General features: G+C 45.6%; 6 non-coding genes across 6 annotated transcripts; 3 read left to right on the forward strand and 3 right to left on the reverse strand.

Annotated features, from left to right (window-relative positions):
- Positions 1-8,573: 8,573 nt before the first annotated feature.
- Positions 8,574-8,644, forward strand: trnag-gcc (transfer RNA glycine (anticodon GCC)). Its single transcript has one exon. It is a non-coding gene; the product is annotated as a tRNA-Gly (tRNA).
- A 2,205-nt stretch (positions 8,645-10,849) lies between these two features.
- On the forward strand, positions 10,850-10,966 carry LOC138235420 (U5 spliceosomal RNA). Its single transcript, XR_011188142.1, has one exon. It is a non-coding gene; the product is annotated as a U5 spliceosomal RNA (small nuclear RNA).
- A 7,683-nt stretch (positions 10,967-18,649) lies between these two features.
- On the reverse strand, positions 18,650-18,731 carry trnay-aua (transfer RNA tyrosine (anticodon AUA)). The gene has a single exon. It is a non-coding gene; the product is annotated as a tRNA-Tyr (tRNA).
- Positions 18,732-19,521: 790 nt separating this feature from the next.
- LOC138235409 (U4 spliceosomal RNA) lies at positions 19,522-19,663 on the reverse strand. Its single transcript, XR_011188131.1, has one exon. It is a non-coding gene; the product is annotated as a U4 spliceosomal RNA (small nuclear RNA).
- A 118-nt stretch (positions 19,664-19,781) lies between these two features.
- Positions 19,782-19,895, reverse strand: LOC138235424 (U5 spliceosomal RNA). Its single transcript, XR_011188146.1, has one exon. It is a non-coding gene; the product is annotated as a U5 spliceosomal RNA (small nuclear RNA).
- Positions 19,896-22,043: 2,148 nt separating this feature from the next.
- LOC138235393 (U1 spliceosomal RNA) lies at positions 22,044-22,207 on the forward strand. The gene has a single exon (XR_011188116.1). It is a non-coding gene; the product is annotated as a U1 spliceosomal RNA (small nuclear RNA).
- Positions 22,208-22,572: the final 365 nt, after the last annotated feature.

Genomic DNA, 22,572 nt, shown 5'->3' on the forward strand with positions numbered 1-22,572 from the left:
AAGGGCTGAGTGTGTTGGCACTTCTGAGCCTTGCTGTTACAAGTAGATTCAGCTGTCTGAAAAAACGTGTTTATTTCGGGCTGAAAAACACGTTTTGAAAAGTGTGATGTTACTGCCCCATAACTTACATGGGGTTGACCAAACTTGCAGAAACATGTTTATTTCTGCTGAAAAACACGTTTTGACACTTTCTGTACACTGGGGTTAAGGGCTGAGTGTGTGGGCTCTTCTGAGCCTTGCTGTTACAAGGAGATTCAGTTGCCTGAAAAAACGCGTTTATTTCGGGCTGAAATACACGTTTTGAAAACTGTGATGTCACTGCCCGATAACTTACATGGGGTTGACCAAACTTGCAGAAACATGTTTATTTCTGCTGAAAAACACGTTTTGACACTTTCTGTACACTGGGGTTAAGGGTTGAGTGTGTGGGCACTTCTGAGCCTTGCTGTTACAAGTAGATTCAGTTGCCTGAAAAAACGCGTTTATTTCTGGCTGAAAAACACGTTTTGAAAAGTGTGATGTTACTGCCCCATAACTTACATGGGGTTGACCAAACTTGCAGAAACATGTTTATTTCTGCTGAAAAACACGTTTTGACCCTTTCTGCACACTGGGGTTAAGGGCTGAGTGTGTTGGCACTTCTGAGCCTTGCTGTTACAAGTAGATTCAGCTGTCTGAAAAAACGTGTTTATTTCGGGCTGAAAAACACGTTTTGAAAAGTGTGATGTTACTGCCCCATAACTTACATGGGGTTGACCAAACTTGCAGAAACATGTTTATTTCTGCTGAAAAACACGTTTTGACACTTTCTGTACACTGGGGTTAAGAGCTGAGTGTGTGGGCTCTTCTGAGCCTTGCTGTTACAAGGAGATTCAGTTGCCTGAAAAAACGCGTTTATTTCGGGCTGAAATACACGTTTTGAAAAGTGTGATGTCACTGCCCGATAACTTACATGGGGTTGACCAAACTTGCAGAAACATGTTTATTTCTGCTGAAAAACACGTTTTGACCCTTTCTGCACACTGGGGTTAAGGGTTGAGTGTGTGGGCACTTCTGAGCATTGCTGTTACAAGTAGATTCAGTTGTCTGAAAAAACGCGTTTATTTCGGGCTGAAAAACACGTTTTGAAAACTGTGATGTTACTGCCCCATAACTTACATGGGGTTGACCAAACTTGCAGAAACATGTTTATTTCTGCTGAAAAACACGTTTTGACCCTTTCTGCACACTGGGGTTAAGGGTTGAGTGTGTGGGCACTTCTGAGCCTTGCTGTTACAAGTAGATTCAGTTGTCTGAAAAAACGCGTTTATTTCGGGCTGAAAAACACGTTTTGAAAAGTGTGATGTTACTGCCCCATAACTTACATGGGGTTGACCAAACTTGCAGAAACATGTTTATTTCTGCTGAAAAACACGTTTTGACCCTTTCTGCACACTGGGGTTAAGGGCTGAGTGTGTTGGCACTTCTGAGCCTTGCTGTTACAAGTAGATTCAGCTGTCTGAAAAAACGTGTTTATTTCGGGTTGAAAAACACGTTTTGAAAAGTGTGATGTTACTGCCCCATAACTTACATGGGGTTGACCAAACTTGCAGAAACATGTTTATTTCTGCTGAAAAACACGTTTTGACAATTTCTGCACACTGGGGTTAAGGGCTGAGTGTGTGGGCTCTTTTGAGCCTTGCTGTTACAAGGAGATTCAGTTGCCTGAAAAAACGCGTTTATTTCGGGCTGAAAAACACGTTTTGAAAAGTGTGATGTTACTGCCCCATAACTTACATGGGGTTGACCAAACTTGCAGAAACATGTTTATTTCTGCTGAAAAACACGTTTTGACACTTTCTGTACACTGGGGTTAAGGGTTGAGTGTGTGGGCACTTCTGAGCCTTGCTGTTACAAGTAGATTCAGTTGCCTGAAAAAACGCGTTTATTTCTGGCTGAAAAACACGTTTTGAAAAGTGTGATGTTACTGCCCCATAACTTACATGGGGTTGACCAAACTTGCAGAAACATGTTTATTTCTGCTGAAAAACACGTTTTGACCCTTTCTGCACACTGGGGTTAAGGGCTGAGTGTGTGGGCACTTCTGAGCCTTGCTGTTACAAGTATATTCAGTTGTCTGAAAAAACGCGTTTATTTCGGGCTGAAAAACACGTTTTGAAAAGTATGATGTTACTGCCCCATAACTTACATGGGGTTGACCAAACTTACAGAAACATGTTTATTTCTGCTGAAAAACACGTTTTGACCCTTTCTGCACACTGGGGTTAAGGGCTGAGTGTGTTGGCTCTTCTGAGCCTTGCTGTTACAAGTAGATTCAGCTGTCTGAAAAAACGTGTTTAATTCAGAATGAAAAAACACGTTTTGAAAACTGTGATGTTACTGCCCCATAACTTACATGGGGTTGACCAAACTTGCAGAAACATGTTTATTTCTGCTGAAAAACACGTTTTGACCCTTTCTGCACACTGGGGTTAAGGGTTGAGTGTGTGGGCACTTCTGAGCCTTGCTGTTACAAGTAGATTCAGTTGTCTGAAAAAACGCGTTTATTTCGGGCTGAAAAACACGTTTTGAAAAGTGTGATGTTACTGCCCCATAACTTACATGGGGTTGACCAAACTTGCAGAAACATGTTTATTTCTGCTGAAAAACACGTTTTGACCCTTTCTGCACACTGGGGTTAAGGGCTGAGTGTGTGGGCACTTCTGAGCCTTGCTGTTACAAGTATATTCAGTTGTCTGAAAAAACGCGTTTATTTCGGGCTGAAAAACACGTTTTGAAAAGTATGATGTTACTGCCCCATAACTTACATGGGGTTGACCAAACTTACAGAAACATGTTTATTTCTGCTGAAAAACACGTTTTGACCCTTTCTGCACACTGGGGTTAAGGGCTGAGTGTGTTGGCTCTTCTGAGCCTTGCTGTTACAAGTAGATTCAGCTGTCTGAAAAAACGTGTTTAATTCAGAATGAAAAAACACGTTTTGAAAACTGTGATGTTACTGCCCCATAACTTACATGGGGTTGACCAAACTTGCAGAAACATATTTATTTCTGCTGAAAAACACGTTTTGACACTTTCTGTACACTGGGGTTAAGGGTTGAGTGTGTGGGCACTTCTGAGCCTTGCTGTTACAAGTAGATTCAGTTGCCTGAAAAAACGCGTTTATTTCTGGCTGAAAAACACGTTTTGAAAAGTGTGATGTTACTGCCCCATAACTTACATGGGGTTGACCAAACTTGCAGAAACATGTTTATTTCTGCTGAAAAACACGTTTTGACCCTTTCTGCACACTGGGGTTAAGGGCTGAGTGTGTTGGCACTTCTGAGCCTTGCTGTTACAAGTAGATTCAGCTGTCTGAAAAAACGTGTTTATTTCGGGCTGAAAAACACGTTTTGAAAAGTGTGATGTTACTGCCCCATAACTTACATGGGGTTGACCAAACTTGCAGAAACATGTTTATTTCTGCTGAAAAACACGTTTTGACACTTTCTGTACACTGGGGTTAAGGGCTGAGTGTGTGGGCTCTTCTGAGCCTTGCTGTTACAAGGAGATTCAGTTGCCTGAAAAAACGCGTTTATTTCGGGCTGAAATACACGTTTTGAAAACTGTGATGTCACTGCCCGATAACTTACATGGGGTTGACCAAACTTGCAGAAACATGTTTATTTCTGCTGAAAAACACGTTTTGACACTTTCTGTACACTGGGGTTAAGGGTTGAGTGTGTGGGCACTTCTGAGCCTTGCTGTTACAAGTAGATTCAGTTGCCTGAAAAAACGCGTTTATTTCTGGCTGAAAAACACGTTTTGAAAAGTGTGATGTTACTGCCCCATAACTTACATGGGGTTGACCAAACTTGCAGAAACATGTTTATTTCTGCTGAAAAACACGTTTTGACCCTTTCTGCACACTGGGGTTAAGGGCTGAGTGTGTTGGCACTTCTGAGCCTTGCTGTTACAAGTAGATTCAGCTGTCTGAAAAAACGTGTTTATTTCGGGCTGAAAAACACGTTTTGAAAAGTGTGATGTTACTGCCCCATAACTTACATGGGGTTGACCAAACTTGCAGAAACATGTTTATTTCTGCTGAAAAACACGTTTTGACACTTTCTGTACACTGGGGTTAAGGGCTGAGTGTGTGGGCTCTTCTGAGCCTTGCTGTTACAAGGAGATTCAGTTGCCTGAAAAAACGCGTTTATTTCGGGCTGAAATACACGTTTTGAAAAGTGTGATGTCACTGCCCGATAACTTACATGGGGTTGACCAAACTTGCAGAAACATGTTTATTTCTGCTGAAAAACACGTTTTGACCCTTTCTGCACACTGGGGTTAAGGGTTGAGTGTGTGGGCACTTCTGAGCATTGCTGTTACAAGTAGATTCAGTTGTCTGAAAAAACGCGTTTATTTCGGGCTGAAAAACACGTTTTGAAAACTGTGATGTTACTGCCCCATAACTTACATGGGGTTGACCAAACTTGCAGAAACATGTTTATTTCTGCTGAAAAACACGTTTTGACCCTTTCTGCACACTGGGGTTAAGGGTTGAGTGTGTGGGCACTTCTGAGCCTTGCTGTTACAAGTAGATTCAGTTGTCTGAAAAAACGCGTTTATTTCGGGCTGAAAAACACGTTTTGAAAAGTGTGATGTTACTGCCCCATAACTTACATGGGGTTGACCAAACTTGCAGAAACATGTTTATTTCTGCTGAAAAACACGTTTTGACCCTTTCTGCACACTGGGGTTAAGGGCTGAGTGTGTTGGCACTTCTGAGCCTTGCTGTTACAAGTAGATTCAGCTGTCTGAAAAAACGTGTTTATTTCGGGTTGAAAAACACGTTTTGAAAAGTGTGATGTTACTGCCCCATAACTTACATGGGGTTGACCAAACTTGCAGAAACATGTTTATTTCTGCTGAAAAACACGTTTTGACAATTTCTGCACACTGGGGTTAAGGGCTGAGTGTGTGGGCTCTTTTGAGCCTTGCTGTTACAAGGAGATTCAGTTGCCTGAAAAAACGCGTTTATTTCGGGCTGAAAAACACGTTTTGAAAAGTGTGATGTTACTGCCCCATAACTTACATGGGGTTGACCAAACTTGCAGAAACATGTTTATTTCTGCTGAAAAACACGTTTTGACACTTTCTGTACACTGGGGTTAAGGGTTGAGTGTGTGGGCACTTCTGAGCCTTGCTGTTACAAGTAGATTCAGTTGCCTGAAAAAACGCGTTTATTTCTGGCTGAAAAACACGTTTTGAAAAGTGTGATGTTACTGCCCCATAACTTACATGGGGTTGACCAAACTTGCAGAAACATGTTTATTTCTGCTGAAAAACACGTTTTGACCCTTTCTGCACACTGGGGTTAAGGGCTGAGTGTGTGGGCACTTCTGAGCCTTGCTGTTACAAGTATATTCAGTTGTCTGAAAAAACGCGTTTATTTCGGGCTGAAAAACACGTTTTGAAAAGTATGATGTTACTGCCCCATAACTTACATGGGGTTGACCAAACTTACAGAAACATGTTTATTTCTGCTGAAAAACACGTTTTGACCCTTTCTGCACACTGGGGTTAAGGGCTGAGTGTGTTGGCTCTTCTGAGCCTTGCTGTTACAAGTAGATTCAGCTGTCTGAAAAAACGTGTTTATTTCGGGTTGAAAAACACGTTTTGAAAAGTGTGATGTTACTGCCCCATAACTTACATGGGGTTGACCAAACTTGCAGAAACATGTTTATTTCTGCTGAAAAACACGTTTTGACAATTTCTGCACACTGGGGTTAAGGGCTGAGTGTGTGGGCTCTTTTGAGCCTTGCTGTTACAAGGAGATTCAGTTGCCTGAAAAAACGCGTTTATTTCGGGCTGAAAAACACGTTTTGAAAAGTGTGATGTTACTGCCCCATAACTTACATGGGGTTGACCAAACTTGCAGAAACATGTTTATTTCTGCTGAAAAACACGTTTTGACACTTTCTGTACACTGGGGTTAAGGGTTGAGTGTGTGGGCACTTCTGAGCCTTGCTGTTACAAGTAGATTCAGTTGCCTGAAAAAACGCGTTTATTTCTGGCTGAAAAACACGTTTTGAAAAGTGTGATGTTACTGCCCCATAACTTACATGGGGTTGACCAAACTTGCAGAAACATGTTTATTTCTGCTGAAAAACACGTTTTGACCTTTTCTGCACACTGGGGTTAAGGGCTGAGTGTGTGGGCACTTCTGAGCCTTGCTGTTACAAGTATATTCAGTTGTCTGAAAAAACGCGTTTATTTCGGGCTGAAAAACACGTTTTGAAAAGTATGATGTTACTGCCCCATAACTTACATGGGGTTGACCAAACTTACAGAAACATGTTTATTTCTGCTGAAAAACACGTTTTGACCCTTTCTGCACACTGGGGTTAAGGGCTGAGTGTGTTGGCTCTTCTGAGCCTTGCTGTTACAAGTAGATTCAGCTGTCTGAAAAAACGTGTTTAATTCAGAATGAAAAAACACGTTTTGAAAACTGTGATGTTACTGCCCCATAACTTACATGGGGTTGACCAAACTTGCAGAAACATGTTTATTTCTGCTGAAAAACACGTTTTGACCCTTTCTGCACACTGGGGTTAAGGGTTGAGTGTGTGGGCACTTCTGAGCCTTGCTGTTACAAGTAGATTCAGTTGTCTGAAAAAACGCGTTTATTTCGGGCTGAAAAACACGTTTTGAAAAGTGTGATGTTACTGCCCCATAACTTACATGGGGTTGACCAAACTTGCAGAAACATGTTTATTTCTGCTGAAAAACACGTTTTGACCCTTTCTGCACACTGGGGTTAAGGGCTGAGTGTGTTGGCACTTCTGAGCCTTGCTGTTACAAGTAGATTCAGCTGTCTGAAAAAACGTGTTTATTTCGGGTTGAAAAACACGTTTTGAAAAGTGTGATGTTACTGCCCCATAACTTACATGGGGTTGACCAAACTTGCAGAAACATGTTTATTTCTGCTGAAAAACACGTTTTGACAATTTCTGCACACTGGGGTTAAGGGCTGAGTGTGTTGGCACTTCTGAGCCTTGCTGTTACAAGTAGATTCAGCTGTCTGAAAAAACGTGTTTATTTCGGGCTGAAAAACACGTTTTGAAAAGTGTGATGTTACTGCCCCATAACTTACATGGGGTTGACCAAACTTGCAGAAACATGTTTATTTCTGCTGAAAAACACGTTTTGACACTTTCTGTACACTGGGGTTAAGGGCTGAGTGTGTGGGCTCTTCTGAGCCTTGCTGTTACAAGGAGATTCAGTTGCCTGAAAAAACGCGTTTATTTCGGGCTGAAATACACGTTTTGAAAAGTGTGATGTCACTGCCCGATAACTTACATGGGGTTGACCAAACTTGCAGAAACATGTTTATTTCTGCTGAAAAACACGTTTTGACCCTTTCTGCACACTGGGGTTAAGGGTTGAGTGTGTGGGCACTTCTGAGCATTGCTGTTACAAGTAGATTCAGTTGTCTGAAAAAACGCGTTTATTTCGGGCTGAAAAACACGTTTTGAAAACTGTGATGTTACTGCCCCATAACTTACATGGGGTTGACCAAACTTGCAGAAACATGTTTATTTCTGCTGAAAAACACGTTTTGACCCTTTCTGCACACTGGGGTTAAGGGCTGAGTGTGTTGGCTCTTCTGAGCCTTGCTGTTACAAGTATATTCAGCTGTCTGAAAAAACGTGTTTATTTCGGGCTGAAAAACACGTTTTGAAAAGTGTGATGTTACTGCCCCATAACTTACATGGGACCCTTCAATGCGCCTTACGACTCTAGGGAGTGATTGAGACGATTCGTAGCGTGTGCTCATTTCCCTCTATTCCCCGTGTTGCAGTGGTAGGATGACATAAATTCCTGATTCGACTCGTAACGGCATTATAATCAAGTGCAGGAGCTGAGGGCTTTAGTTTTGTTTCGTTTTCCATGGCGTTTGTAAGCGCGCAAATCAAAGGCAATTCCTGCGTCTAACAGGAATGTAAATGCTTTGGAAAGTGCATTGTGGTGCAGCTTGTAAAATCCTTGTCCACATTTGTGGTTTGTTTATGTTTTTTCTGTCTGCCAAAGTTGCATTTTGACATCCAGACGGGGATACTTTATCATTTGAACGTGAAGCCAGCCTTAAACCCTCTGAGGCGTGTCTGTGTGCCGGCACGTATTTTGTCAAAGGTATTTATTTTTTTTTAATGGAGAGTGACTTTGAAAACGTTTCCGCAGCCACCTCACACTCCGTGTTAGATTATAGGAGGAATGCGGCGGGGGTGAGCTCGCTGTAGTCGTGGCCGAGTGGTTGAGGCGATGGACTTGAAATCCGTTGAGAGCTCCTTGCGCAGGTTCGAATCCTGCCGATTCCGGCGTCTGCCACACATGTCCTTGTGCCTGCGTGGCAAAAGCAAAGTGCCGCTTCTCCTTTCCTGGTACTATAAATACGCTAAATTGCTTGGCCCTGCTGCCTTGGAAACAAATTCTTCAGCGTCTGCAAATGGCATTTTGCAGCTGGAAGCAGATGTCGACGCGTTTTGCACAGAGCACCAAAAAAGCGTCTTTTTTGACGGTACAGGCACTGAGCATTGGTGGTTCAGTGGTAGAATTCTCGCCTGCCACGCGGGAGGCTTGGGTTCGATTCCCAGCCAATGCAGTGGCTTTTGCAGCGAGCGGCTCCATCACTTGCATCCCCTTGCAACTCGCAACTGAAAACCCACTGAAGCTAAGCAGGTGTGAGCCAGGTCAGTACCCGGATGAGGGTGAGCTACAGGGAAAAACAAAGTTTCCAGCTGGAAGCGGTGTTAATGGTGCCGGCGGTGGGGTGCTCACCCTGAGGTCTTTGCGGGTCCCAATGCCCCAGTATAGTGACGGAGATGCTGTGTTGTAAGAGGGCGCTGTCTTTTGGATGAGATGTAAAACCGAGGTCACAGCGCTCTGTGGTCATTAAAAATGACCACCAAAACCTTTGACAAAAGCTCTTGGTAATTGATGGTCTTCAAAAATGCTTCTCCTTTAGGTAAATTTTAAATCAGCTGAAAAATGCTGTGAAATGGGGGGGCACTTCAGGCCAGTGTAGGATTTGGGTTACAAGAACCATGAAACTGCACGAGAAAGCCCATACACTGAATTACACGGCTTTCTATTCAAAGGAGGACAAAAGAAATTCCCTGAGTTCGATTTTTTGCAGCACAGAGAGGATTGCTGGTGTAAGGCCGGTTAGCTCAGTTGGTTAGAGCGTGGTGCTAATAACGCCAAAGTTGCGGGTTCGATCCCTGTACGGGCCAGGTCATTTTCTCCTCTCGTACCAAAGCTGTTAGGTTCCTTTCCGTGGTGAGAGGGGTTGTCATGCAACGCTGCCACATAGTGCCGACAGACAAGAGTGTTGCGGGAGAAGAGAAAAGTGTTTGAAGATTTAAGAGTGTCTTAGGTGGAGCCAAAATCAAGTGTCACAAATGCAAGTGGTTGGATTTCCAATGTTTAATATGGTAAAAATAAGCGGAAGTTATCTGCCGGTCCGGCACAGTCTGCCATCCTTTTGTCAGATACTGTAAAGTGGTGTCGAACTGGGTGTCGAACTGGAGCCTCACCATTTGCATATGTGTGTGCGTTGTTAGTTGTTCTGACGATTGATTTTCTAAAAGCCCCAACGAAAAACCTCGTGTTTATTGCTACAATTAATAATTGTCTCAGTAAACCCATAAACCTCTACATTTAATGGCGTCCCTGGGCGGGCGAGTTTAGAATGAAATGAGAATCAATCGCACAGAATAACTGATGTTATACAGTTATACATCGAGTGTCACATTAAATGACGAAAATGAAGAGAGTTAAAGTAGCTGGAGAGGTTTTCTTACAACTTTTGAGCTGACACAGTTTTGGAAAATGTTTCCTTCACGCTGCACTGTACAACATAGGCAGCCAAGAGTCTCCAAAACAAAACAGAATTGACAGATAGGAGAAAATACCCACTCGTCCTGAAATTCCCATAATCCAGCACTGAGCGTAAACAAAGTGTCTAAGTAGCGTGGGAATGCTAACCCTAACCCTAGCTGGAGTTTGAGCAATCCAGCACTGAGCGTAAAAAGATGAGTCAAAGTAACGTCTAATCGGGTTAGTTTGCTTAGAGCTGGTTCAGAGTTTGCTCAAGAGTTTACCTTTCACAGATGGGCAAAGAAGAAAGTTGGGGGTGCACGCTTCAAGGCGCCTTACAGCTGTAGGGAGTGATTCGAGACGATTCGTGGCGTGTGCTCGTTTCCATATACCGTACGCCCTGGGGTGCGGTGCTAGGATGAGGTACAATACCGCTTGGGCACGTAACGACGTTATATGCGAGTGCGGGACATGAGGGTTTTCGTTTGTTCGTTTTGTTTTGCTCTGCTCTGCTTTGCTTTGTTTTGCTTTCCATCGCGTTGGTAAGAGCGTAAATAAAAAGGCGATTCCTGCGTCTACCATGTAACAGCTATTTCAAGTGCGACGTGGTGTGGCTTTTCAAATGCTTGTGGGCATTTCTCTGTTGGTGATTCTTTTTTTGTGTGTAACAAAGTGGCATTTTCATGTCCGGACGGGGAGACTTTATCATTCTGACATGAAGCCACCCTTAAGTCCTCTGAGGCGTGTCTGTCTGCAAGGCTTGTATTTTGGAAATGTTTTTTTGAAACAGAGAACGACTTTGAAATAGGCTTCCGGATTGGGCACGCCCGCACGGATTGGGCACGCCCGCAAGCCGAGAGCCACAGGCGATGAGCCCGGAGCTGAACGGGCCCCACTGGCTCGTTTGTAAGGCCAGGTGCATTGCCAACCACGACCGTCAGGGCAGAGGCTTTGAAGGCGGCCTGGGCTCCTGCAGCTGTGCAGCCACGCACTTTGGTTTCTCTTCATTTCGTACAAATCTTTCGCTTTTTACTAAAGATTTCCGTGGAGAGGAGCATGAATGAGCTCCATGCAATTTTTGTGCTTCCCTGCCTTCGGGTGGGGCGCAGCTGGGCTGGTCAAAGAGAGAAAACAACAACGCTTACAATCGCTCTTGTTATGGCGACTGTGGCCGTCTGCTCTGCGAGTCCTCGGTCTCCGCCCGTCTGATTGGCGCTCTCTTCTTTGGGGGGCGGGAAGTGTCCGGCCGCAGGGGATCTTCGGACCTCGCTTTGCATAGCGGCTTCCCAGAGTGCGTCGTTTCCGGCACAGTGTGGCCGGGTGTTTTCCGAGTTATCGCACGGATTGGGCACGCCCGCAAGCCAAGAGCCACAGGCGATGAGCCCGGAGCTGAACGGGCCCCACGGTGGAAAGAACGCATGGGTTCTAATCCCATCCTCGTTGCTCTCCATGTCTGACACGTGTGCCCGTTCGACGTTGGCCTTCCTGCCGTTTGCTCCGGTACTAGAGCCGTACATTTTCTAGCGGTGGCTGAACATGGTATAGTAGGTTAACGTCGGTATCGAGCAGTAACAGTAACAGTATTTACGTGCCGCTGCTGCCAAGTGGCTCTGGGTTGAGACTGCGTTTTCACTTACTTGCAACGCAAAAGGAGAAAGCGATTTTTGACAGTCTCTCGAGAGACTGCGCTAGGTGTTTAGGGATAGACTTTGTCAGTTCCCCCTGGGATGATGGCCTCTCAAATAGTTTGTGATTCCTATAGACGTTTATACAGTAGAAGCCTGCTTCGTGGCTTAAATCCAAGCTAAGGAAACGAGTTAGAGGTCTGATGCAGAACTGCAAATTCAATGAACGGGAACACTACAGTACATTGCACTGTATGTGTGAGGAAAGCTGCCCCCTTCTGTCCCTTGTCGACCGAACAGAGGACTGTAAAAGATACCGCCAAGAAACTTTAGGATGCCGGTTGGAATCCAGCTCCAAAGAAGCCCCTTTGGGTGTTATGTCATCAAAAAGTAAGAACAGCGAATCTCCCTTTGATCAAAAGCGCAACAGAACTGTTTTCCGTGGAGCAGGTTTCAGACCTGTAGACCTGTTTTATTTGTAGGGCAGGGCGCATTCCCAAATGCGAATCTCCTGTTTTAGAAATGCTTTGGGCGGCGTGAAGTGAAAATAAGAAATGGGCTCCAGATGCACATGGAAGCAATCAAGTGTTTGATCCGAGCTGTTTCAAAGACTGCTCAAGAGCTTTCCTTTCACAGAGGCGCAACGATTAATGATGGGGGTGCACCCTTCAATGCGCCTTACGACGCTAGGGAGTGATTGAGAGGATTCGTAGCGTGTGCTCATTTCCCTCTATTCCCCGTGTTGCGGTGGTAGAATGACGTAAATTACTGCTTCGACACGTAATGGCATTATAATCAATTGCAGGAGCTGAGGGCTTTTGTTTTGTTTCGTTTTCCATGGCGTTCGTAAGCGCGCAAATCAAAGGCAATTCCTGCGTCTAACAGGAATTCATGTCTGCACGAATGCTTTTGAAAGTGCAGTGTGGTGCAGCTTGTAAAATCCTTGTCCACATTTGTGGTTTGTTGATGTTTTTTCTGTCTGCCAAAGTTGCATTTTGACATCCGGACTGGGGGACTTTATCATTTGAACGTGAAGCCAGCCTTAAACCCTCTGAGGCGTGTCTGTCTGCCGGCACGAATCTTGTGAAAGGTATTTTTTTTTTAACGGAGAGTGACTTTAAAAAGGTTTCCGCAGCCACCTCGCACTCCGTGTTAGATTATAGGAGGAATGCGGCGGCAATGAGCTCGCTTTTGTCGTGGCCGAGTGGTTAAGGCGATGGACTCGAAATGGGTTGGGGACTCTCTGCGCCGGTTCGGAATTTGCCGACTCCAGCGTCTGCCGCACGTCGCCTTGTGCCTGAGCGGCAAAGTCAAAGTGCCGCTTCTCCTTTCCCGGTACAATAAAAACGCTAAATCGCTTGGCCCCGCTGCCATGGAAAGCAATTCTTCAGATAACCACACTTTTTGCGTTCGCACCTCTGGTGCTCTACTTATGCCTTTGAAAACCTACGAATAAAGCTGTAAGAACCGACACGATGTGTAGGTGCTCTTAAAGCACGCAGTAAAGAACTGTTAACAGCAAGGGTTTCAGTGGGTTAACTGAGGAGAAGGCGTGATCGCTAATTGTTGACTTTTTATTTGGTGTTAGAAACACTCTTACTGTGCATGACGTGCAACAAATGTAGCCACAGAAATTGCATCACGCTTTCATGTATGCTATAGCAGACACCAACGTTGCCTAGATAGAAAACCGAAATAGCCGTGGGTTTGCTTGCTGGTCTGAAGGATCTTTCTTCGAATCTTTATCATTTGTCAATGAAAGTAAAAGGTGCTGCAATCTCATACGTTCAGAATCAAACCCGCAGCTGTTGTTCGACTTTATTTCTTGACTAATTACAACCGAGTGTCGCATGAGCAGTTACGTAAACTTGTCTGGTATATTTGAACACAAATGCCGTTCTTCAATTAAAACTAACAGTACATTGTCAGGGACATTCAGTTCTATACAAACAAGAGACAGACAAGAGAATATTTCTACCTTTCATGTGGACTACGTGTTGACTTACTGATCGGAATAATTGAAAAGTTCGGGTTCATAGCCGATGCAGTGCGTGCTAATTAGAACAACAGCAACGCTGAGCTCTCAGCACCGTACTGAGCCCAGGTGATTTTCTAAAGCTGTCAGGTGCAGTTCATTTACATGAAGGAAATCTCTTACTGAGTACGATTACAATGCAGTAAGTAGCACAGACTACTAAGGGGAGTAGCCCGATGCGTTTAAAAACCAGCCAAGCCAGACAGGAGTCGAACCTGCAATCTCCTGATCCGTAGTCAGACGCTTTATCCATTGCGCCACTGGCCCTCGTGTGACACTGCAGGACTGTAACCCAGTGAGATCAGCACTGCAACTAGTAAAATACCCCCGGTCCATTCTTTTCCAAAAGTGAGAAACACCTGTTTTCTACATTTTGTCTGTTTTAAAACCATATCTCTTTAAACCAAACCAAGAGTTTGTCTTTTGCACTGATATTCTGATTCATTTCGATTTCAAAGAAAAAAAAAACATTATCTTCCAAAGCATCATAAAATTGTCCCTTCTTCCAGACTCCAGGTGTGCAGATCACAGAATCCGTAATGAGCTTCCTCCATCAAGCAAAGTACCTGAACATGACTCTGTCTTCATAAAAGCGCCCCTGTAATAAAGAAATTAAATCCAAAATCAAGAGGGCAGCTGCCTACTGAAGTTCAAGAAGTCATCAATTTTAACCTAGCAACACATTAAAGGCTGCATCTATACAAGTACGATTCTAGAAATCCTCACCAGATTACGTTTTAAGAAGGAACTGCGCCTCAGGTTCCGCCGAGATCTTAACTCGGATGGTAGGATTCAGAGCCCGGAGTGTGGACTGATGGCGCACGGAGGGTCCACATACTGTGGATCCCGCAGTGATCTTCCGCGTGTTCAAACCGCCAGCGTGTGACTCCCCTGTCCCCGTGACCTCATTGCTCTGCTCTTGCCTCTGTGCAGCCGAGCCCGACTCATGGTAAAGTGGAAAAAAATATGCCCTCAACGTGAGATTTACTCTGGAGCGAGGATAGATGTTACCTTTTTATCGTTGAACAGGATGTATGTGATGTGGCAACTAGGTTCAATTTTGATTCCTGCGGCGATTCCTGTGTCTACCACTAATGTAAGAGCTATTTCAAGTGTGGCGTTGTGCGGCTTTTCAAATGCTCAACAGGATGACTTCGCATGCACGTGTGCTTTCATGCAGTCGTGTGTGCAACCATGTCTGCTTATGTGCAAACGGGCGTGGTTTCATGTATGCAAAAAACTTTCCTGGGCTCTTCTGAAGCACATAAAATTATTTGGAGGTATACATTTGTCTTGTTTTCCTCTTAGGCTCTAGAGTTGATAACTTTTTTTTAGGATTCTAGCTTTCTCCCCTTGCAGGCATCGGGCACAGAGGACCTCATGGTTTTCCTAAAAATCTTTTTTTTTGTGTTCCTTGTTGTTCCAAACTTAATTTTAATCACTTTTAATTAGATATTTTATTAAAAATAGTGCAAAAAATGACTAATTTCACTAAAAATAATGTAATATAAAACTGATGTTTTTAACTTTATTGTAGTGTTTTAGAAACTACTATGTCTTCAAAAATGGTTATTTTTCATTCCTAGGAATGAAAGCTGTTGTTATATGATGTTTATTTTCAAATTTTGAAAAAATCAAAGGATTCTAGCTTTCTCCCCTTGCAGGCATCGGACACAGAGAACCTCATGGTTTTCCTAAAAATCATTTGTTATGTTCCCTGGTGTTCCAAACTTAGTTTTAATCAATTTTAATTTGTTATTATGTTAAAAACAGGGTAATAAGTTTCTAAATGGACTATAAATAATGTCATATTGTCTGCTATAAAACTGATGTTTTCAACTCCATTGTAGAGATTCTAGAATCAACTAATAGAGAATTAAAATAAAAAAGGGCATAAGAAGACATTACCAACAACGACCACAAGACGGAGATGTTGTCTAGACATTACCAACAACGACCACAAAATGGAGATATTGTCCAAAGAGCCAAGAAGGGCAAAGCCGCGATAAGGAGATTGCGGTCAGAATGCACATCCGGATCCCAAACAGAATCTCTAGTAAAATATGATCATTTGTGAAACAGGCAAATGAGTGTCTGCTACAATATGATTGCTACACATCTGCATTTGTTGGTATTTAAGGAGTAAGAGTGCAGGCGGTTTAAACCTGCGATCCAGTGTGTTGAAGTATTTCACAACACTACCCCTAGCACATCTGGAAATAATTCCTCATAATGATTATTGCCCTGGGCATGTACCAAAAAATCAGTGAGCATATACATATATTGCTGTGTTGAAGCTAGAGACACAGAATAAGTGCAAACACATCCTAAATACAGTGTTCCTGCACCTTGACCTCATCCAGAATGTATCGTTTTTTGAAAGGGATTGCTGTCAGAATGCACAACTGAATCCCAAACAGAATCTCTAGTCAAATATGATCATTTGTGAAACAGGCAAATGAGTCTCTCAGGTGCCCATTGCTCATTTTCAGACACATTTATGCAATACTTTCACCATGCGTTGAGCAATAGGGATTAAAGATACCAGAGGTAAGGTTTAAAAGTGATTCTGAGGTGCAACACATCAGCGAAACAGCTAGGCATCTGAAATGCGGGGTTTGAGAGCCCTTCAGGGAACACCGTACCCTAAAGGTACCAGAAGTCCACTAGTATAAGCATTAAGTCACTGTCAGCCCTGTTGCAATGTGATTGCTACATATCTTCATTTCTTTGGTTTTTAAGGAGTAAGAGTGCAGGGGGTCTAAATCTGCGATCCAGTTTGTTGAAGTATTTCACAACACTACCTGTAGGCCGTCTGGAAATAAATCCTCATTCTGATTATTGACCTGGGCATGTACCAATAAATCACTGAGCATATATATATATCACTGTGTTGAAGCTAGAGACCTGTATGTAATATGATGCTAAAATGTCATTTTCACATATATTAATGTATTAAATGATTGCTTATGCTTTATAAACAAATCTAATTAAAATAAAATCTTAAGTTTTGTATTTATCTTGTACCATAGAACATGATTTTCTTTGTATTTCAAGCCCACAAAGTGTCCAAATGACGCACTACATGATAAAAGGAAGATTATCACATGCATATCTGTATAATCTTCCTCATGAATATGCATTCCTTTCATTACCTTTTAATTTTTAAAATGAACTCAAGTTGTGTAAAATGTAATAATTTAAGTAGAATAGATTCAAATAATGATCCAGTGTGTTGCACTACTTCACTGCTTCACTGTTCTATGCCGTCTGGAAATAAATCCTCAGACTGCTTACTGCCCTGGGCTTGTACCAATAAATTACAGGAGCACATCTATATATCACTGCGTTGAAGCAGGAGACACACAATAACTGCAAACACATCCTAAATACAGTGTTCCAGCACCCTTGACCTCATCCAGAACGTATCATTTCTTGAAAGGGATTGCTGTCCGAATGCACATCTGAATCCCAAACATAATCTCTAGTAAAATACGATCATTTGTGAAACAGGCAAATGACTGTCTCAGGGGCCCATTCCTCATTCTCAAGACACATGAATGCAGTACATACACCATGCATTGAGCAATAGGGATTAAAGACACCACAGGTAGGGTTAGAAGTCATTCTGACTATATACAAAAATATTGGACTCATATTCTTATGATGGCAGACATGATGCTGCATTTAAAACCAGGGTTAATGGACATTATATGACTGTCAATTCTGTTTTGTTTTGGGGACTCTTGGCTGCCTATGTGGTACAGTGCAGCGTGAAGGAAACATTTTCCAAAACTGTGTCAGCTCAAAAGTTGTAAGAAAACCTCTCCAGCTGCTTTAACTCTCTTCATTTTTGTCATTTAATGTGACAATCGATGTATAACTGGATCCTCACATATGCAAATGGTGAGGCTCCAGTTCGACACCCAGTTCGACACCACTTTACAGTATATGACAAAAGCATGGCAGACTGTGCCGGACCGGCAGATAACTTCCGCTTATTTTTACCATATTAAACATTGGAAATCCTCCCACTTGCATTTGTGACACTTGATTTTGGCTCCACCTAAGACACTCTTAAATCTTCAAAAACTTTTCTCTTCTCCCGCAACACTCTTGTCTGTCGGCACTGTGTGGCAGAGTTGCATGACAACCCATCTCACCACGGAAAGGAACCTAACAGCTTTGGTAAGAGAGGAGAAAAGGACCCAGCCCGTAAGGGGATCAAACCCGCAACCTTGGCGCTATTAGCACCACGCTCTAACCAACTGAGCTAACCGGCCTCACGACAGTGCTCCTCTCTGTGCTGCAAAAAATCAAACTCAGGGAATTTCTTTTGTCCTCCTTTGAATAGAAAGCCGTGTAATTCAGTGTACGGGCTTTCCCGTGCAGTTTCATGGTTCTTGTAACCCATATCCTACACTGGCCTGAAGTGCCCCCCCATTTCACAGCATTTTTCAGCTGATTTAAAATGTACCTAAAGGAGAAGCATTATTGAAGACCATCAATTACCAAGAGCTTTTGTCAAAGGTTTTGGTGGTTATTTTTAATGACCACAGACCACTATGACCTCGGTTTTACATCTCATCCAAAAGACAGCGCCCTTTTACAACACAGCTTCTCCGTCACTATATTGGGAGATTGGGACCCGCACAGACCTCAGAGTGAGCGCCTCCCCGCTGGCCCCATTAACACCGCTTCCAGCTGGAAGCTTTGTTTTTCCCTGTAGCTCACCCTTATCCAGGTACTGACCTGGCTCACACCTGCTTAGCTTCAGTGGGTTTTCAGTTGCGAGTTGCAAAAGTTGGGATGCAAGTGATGGAGCCGTTCGCTGCAAAAGCCACTGCATTGGCCAGGAATCGAAACCAAGCCTCCTGCATGGCAGGCGAGAGTTCTAACAATGAACCACCAATGCTCAGTGCCTGTACCTTCAAAAAAGACGCTTTTTTGGTGCTCTGTGCAAAAAGCGTCGACATCTGCTTCCAGCTGCAAAATGCCATTCGCGGACGCTGAATAATTTATTTCCAAGGCAGCGGGTACAAGCGATTGGGCGTTTTAAAACCACCAGGAACAGCAAAGAGGCGCGCTTCTTTGCTTGCGCCGGAACACACCGACTGAAGGCAGACAACGTAGTCGGCAGGATTCGAACCTGCGCGGGGAGACCCCAATGGATTTATAGTCCATCGCCTTAGCCACTCGGCCACGACTACAGCAAACCCCGCCCCCGCTGCGTTCTTGCTACAATCTTACCTGGATCGCGAGGCGCCGGCGGAAGCCTTTCAAAGTCGTTCTCCGTTTCAAAAAAACATTTCCAAAATACAAGCCTTGCAGACAGACACACCTCAGAGGACTTAAGGGTGGCTTCATGTCGGAATGATAAAGTCTCCCCGTCCGGACATGAAAATGCCACTTTGTTACACACAAAAAAAGAATCAACAACAGAGAAATGCCCACAACAGCTATACACAGAAAACATGCAGGACACTGCTCATGATGTTTCCCGAGCCGAAACACAGTGCGTTTTTCCAAGCCATTTGACAAAGCCCGCCCACTGAAAACTGCAGCAGATCGTGTAAAGACGTTCAACTTTGTAACTACTGCACGCACAGAAAGCAGAATAAATTCATCTTTTCAAACTGTCAAAGGTTTGCTTTGCGAATGCTGCAGGACATCGCACAATCTCTTTTGAACGGGGACAAACCATTTCTTATGGGGCGCATTAAGTACAGACGTTTAAAAAGCTCCACTCATGCCGACGATGCAGCATGAAGAAGCGCAACCTAAAGTTTGACAGACAAAAGCCGGGCGCCGCTACGAGCAATATGAAATCAAACTGACAGCACACGGCGTTTCGCGCTGACTCAAAAGTGATCTCGACAGACGCTGTTCTCTGCATAACGCTGAAAGAGCTAAAGAGCGGTTCTGTTGAGACGTAACAAGCTCGTTTCTTTCTACCATGATGTTACCATGACAAAATCTGTCTTTAAACACCTTCCTCATTCTCTGACGAGACTGTCAAAAATTGCTTTCGCCGATTGCATTGCAAACAGGCGGAAGCGGGGTTTTGGGAAAAGTTTTCAACTAGCAATAATCGCGCCTCGACTAAACCTCACAGGCTACGATACTGCCACTGCGCAAAGCTAACGGTTGCCAGGCAACCACGGGGATCCTAGGGAAATCGTTATCAATCGTCTCATGGCATGTCATTGCTGAAATGCTTCATATTTGTGTTTTCTCTCTTTGACTAGCCCAGCTACGCCCCACTAGAAGTCAGATAAGCATAAAAATTGCATGGAACTCATTCATGCTCCTCTCCACGGAAATTTTTAGTAAAAGGCGAAAGATTTGTATGAGATGAAGAGAAACCAGAGTACATAGCTGAACAGCTGTAGGAGCCCAGGCCGCCTTCAAGGCCTCTGCCCTGCCGGTCGTGGTTGGCAATGCACCTGGCCTTACAAATGAGCCAGTGGGGCCCGTTCAGCTCCGGGCTCATCGCCTGCGGCTCTCGGTTTGCGAGCGTGCCCAATCCGTGCGATAACTCGGAAAACACCTGGCCATACTGTGCCGGAAACGACGCACTCTGGGAAGCCGCTATGCAAAGCGAGGTCCCAAGATCCCCTGCAGCCGGACACTTCCTGCCCCCCAAAGAAAAGAGCGCCAATCAGACAGGCGGAGACCGAGACCCAACCCTGCTTAGCTTCCGAGATCAGACGTGTTCAGGGTGGTGTGGCCATAAGCGAAAGCCTTGGTGCTTGACTCGCTACTTGAAGCTGTGTGTGGCGGGGGCTCCGTGCCCCCCGAGCGGGACTGAAGGATCGTTCGTGTGCAACTCTTTGGAAAGGAGCTGCTTTCCAAATCGCATTGCGTGCCTGGATGTTGGCGAATGCGCTCCCTTGTGTTGGCTCGTCCCGCACTGGAGGAGGACCAGGCAAGTCTTCACAAGACAAAAACCTCCAGTGCACAGCACTCTGGAAACATTTCGGGGCTTTCGCGTGTTTATTTCAGCACGTAAAGCGCACCGGTCCAACACGTCGGCCGGGCGCGCAGCGCCTCCGCCCTCTTGTGGCCTTGCGGCGTCAGAGCAAGAGGCTCCTTCTCGCTGCCCTTCCGCTGTGTTGCAGGGCCCCGAGAGGGAATCCGGACCGCGCACTTTGTGGGGGGCGGGGGACCGCGTTTGCGCTCTGCCCCCGGTCTCTTGCGCGAGTACTAAATCTCACGGACAGGGGGGCCTTGTCATTGATTGTTACAGGTGAGACGGGGATTAGGAGGAGACCCCGACTGATGGGTAAAGGGGAGCACTTACACCAGAGGGACACCCCCGGCGTCTCTTTTTGAGAGACGCCCTGGGGTTTCCTAATGGCCAAGGAGGGTCAGAACCTCGGTTTGACGCCTCCCCCGAAGGACGGCGCCTGTTTGTGCAGCAGAGTGTCGCCATCAGGAGGCTGGGGCGTAAGAGAGCCACACAGCCCGCAGGGTGAGCGCTCCCTACTGGTCCCAGTCACACCTCTTGCAGGAGCAGCAGCAACCGGAGCTTTTCCGGGGGGGAATCTCCCATCCGGGTGCCGGCCAGGCTCACACCTGCTGGGCTGCCCCGGGGGTGAGCCCAGTCGAGAGTCGCAGGGCCAGATCTAGCCACCGGGGAGAAACGATACAAGTGAAGGATTGCTCGGCTCTCGGCACTTGAAAAGACCGACAAATGTCTCGTTCCCGCCGGGGCTGAATGTACCCGCATGTGTGGTGTCGTCTTCTTCCCCCGCCCCGCTGTGTTTGCTGTATTGTCTCTGAAGCCGGCCCCCCCCGAGACGAGACGGGCTGTTCCTGTGCCCCAATTAACACTTTACAGGTGCCATTCCCCGGCATTGTGGCCATTGTCGGTGCTCACACGCGATAAGATAAGGCGGAGGAGAGCGGGGCATGCCCAGCGGCAGACATTCAAGGAGGGGGCAGTGCGAGGTGAGGTGAGGTGCGACACGCCGGAGCCCCGACGCAGCTAATGCGGAGCACTTGTTGGACTGGCATCGAAAGGACGTGTGCGCACGGAGCGAGCCTTCCCTGCGGCGGAGCGCGGGAACTTTCTCCCCCCCTCCCGCTGCAGGAGTTGTGTGCACTGCAGCGGTGCCGAGAGAAAAGCACAGAAGGTAGCAGGCTCTGGAGAGCAGGTAAGAGACGGAGCCTTGTGGGCAGGCGAGCAGGCCTGTTTTTTGGAAATTGCTGAAAAGGTTTGTTCGGTGTGTGGCAGGCGCACGTCGCGAGCTTGCGTGGCGATCTGCTGGTCTGGAGTTATGCAAATGAGGCCGAATTGCATCCCGGGACATGCTGCGAATGCGCAACGGCGACTGCAGATGTGTAGGAAACGGCGCGCTCGTTTCTCGTTTTGCCCACACTTTTGAGTGTTAGTGTGGCGTGTGAGTGTGTGAAAGAGTGGGCCCAGCAGGAGGCGGTGGCGTGCGGGGCGAGGAGGTGGCCTAGGCTGCGCGATTTGTGCTGTGGGTGCGGGCCGCTTGCAGGGGCCTGTACAACTCATACTTACCTGGCAGGGGAGATACCTTGATCAAGAAGGAGGTTCACCCAGGGCGAGGCTCGGCCATTGCACTCCGGCTGTGCTGACCCCTGCGAAATCCCCAAATGTGGGAATCTCGACTGCATCATTTCTGGTAGTGGGGGACTGCGTTCGCGCTCTCCCCTGATGTGCTTGGTCCAAAATCAGATACGGGAGGGTTAGGACACCACGAGCTGCGTGGCTGCAGAAGGATCCCGTTTCGAAAGGAGTGGACGCCGCTGCTGGTTCTCGCTGGCTTTTAGTTAGGGGTCCGGAGAAGCATCTCAAGCTAGTTCCACTACTCCTTCCGGACGTTCATTCCCTTTTCAAAGTCAGTCGTTTTGCTGTAGTCTGCGTTCTTTAGGCTGATTATCGAGGTTAGCCTTTATTTGGTCATGGGGGGCCTCGGTACTGTATGCTGAGTCTAAAGACAGTTTCACCCGTTTTCTGATTGCTCGGTTCTGTACCAGTGCAGACATGTCAAACAGTGAATGGCTGTACCTCTATTGTAT

This window comes from Lepisosteus oculatus, unplaced genomic scaffold (assembly GCF_040954835.1).
Source record: "Lepisosteus oculatus isolate fLepOcu1 unplaced genomic scaffold, fLepOcu1.hap2 HAP2_SCAFFOLD_79, whole genome shotgun sequence".
Classification (NCBI taxonomy): Eukaryota; Metazoa; Chordata; class Actinopteri; order Semionotiformes; family Lepisosteidae; genus Lepisosteus; species Lepisosteus oculatus.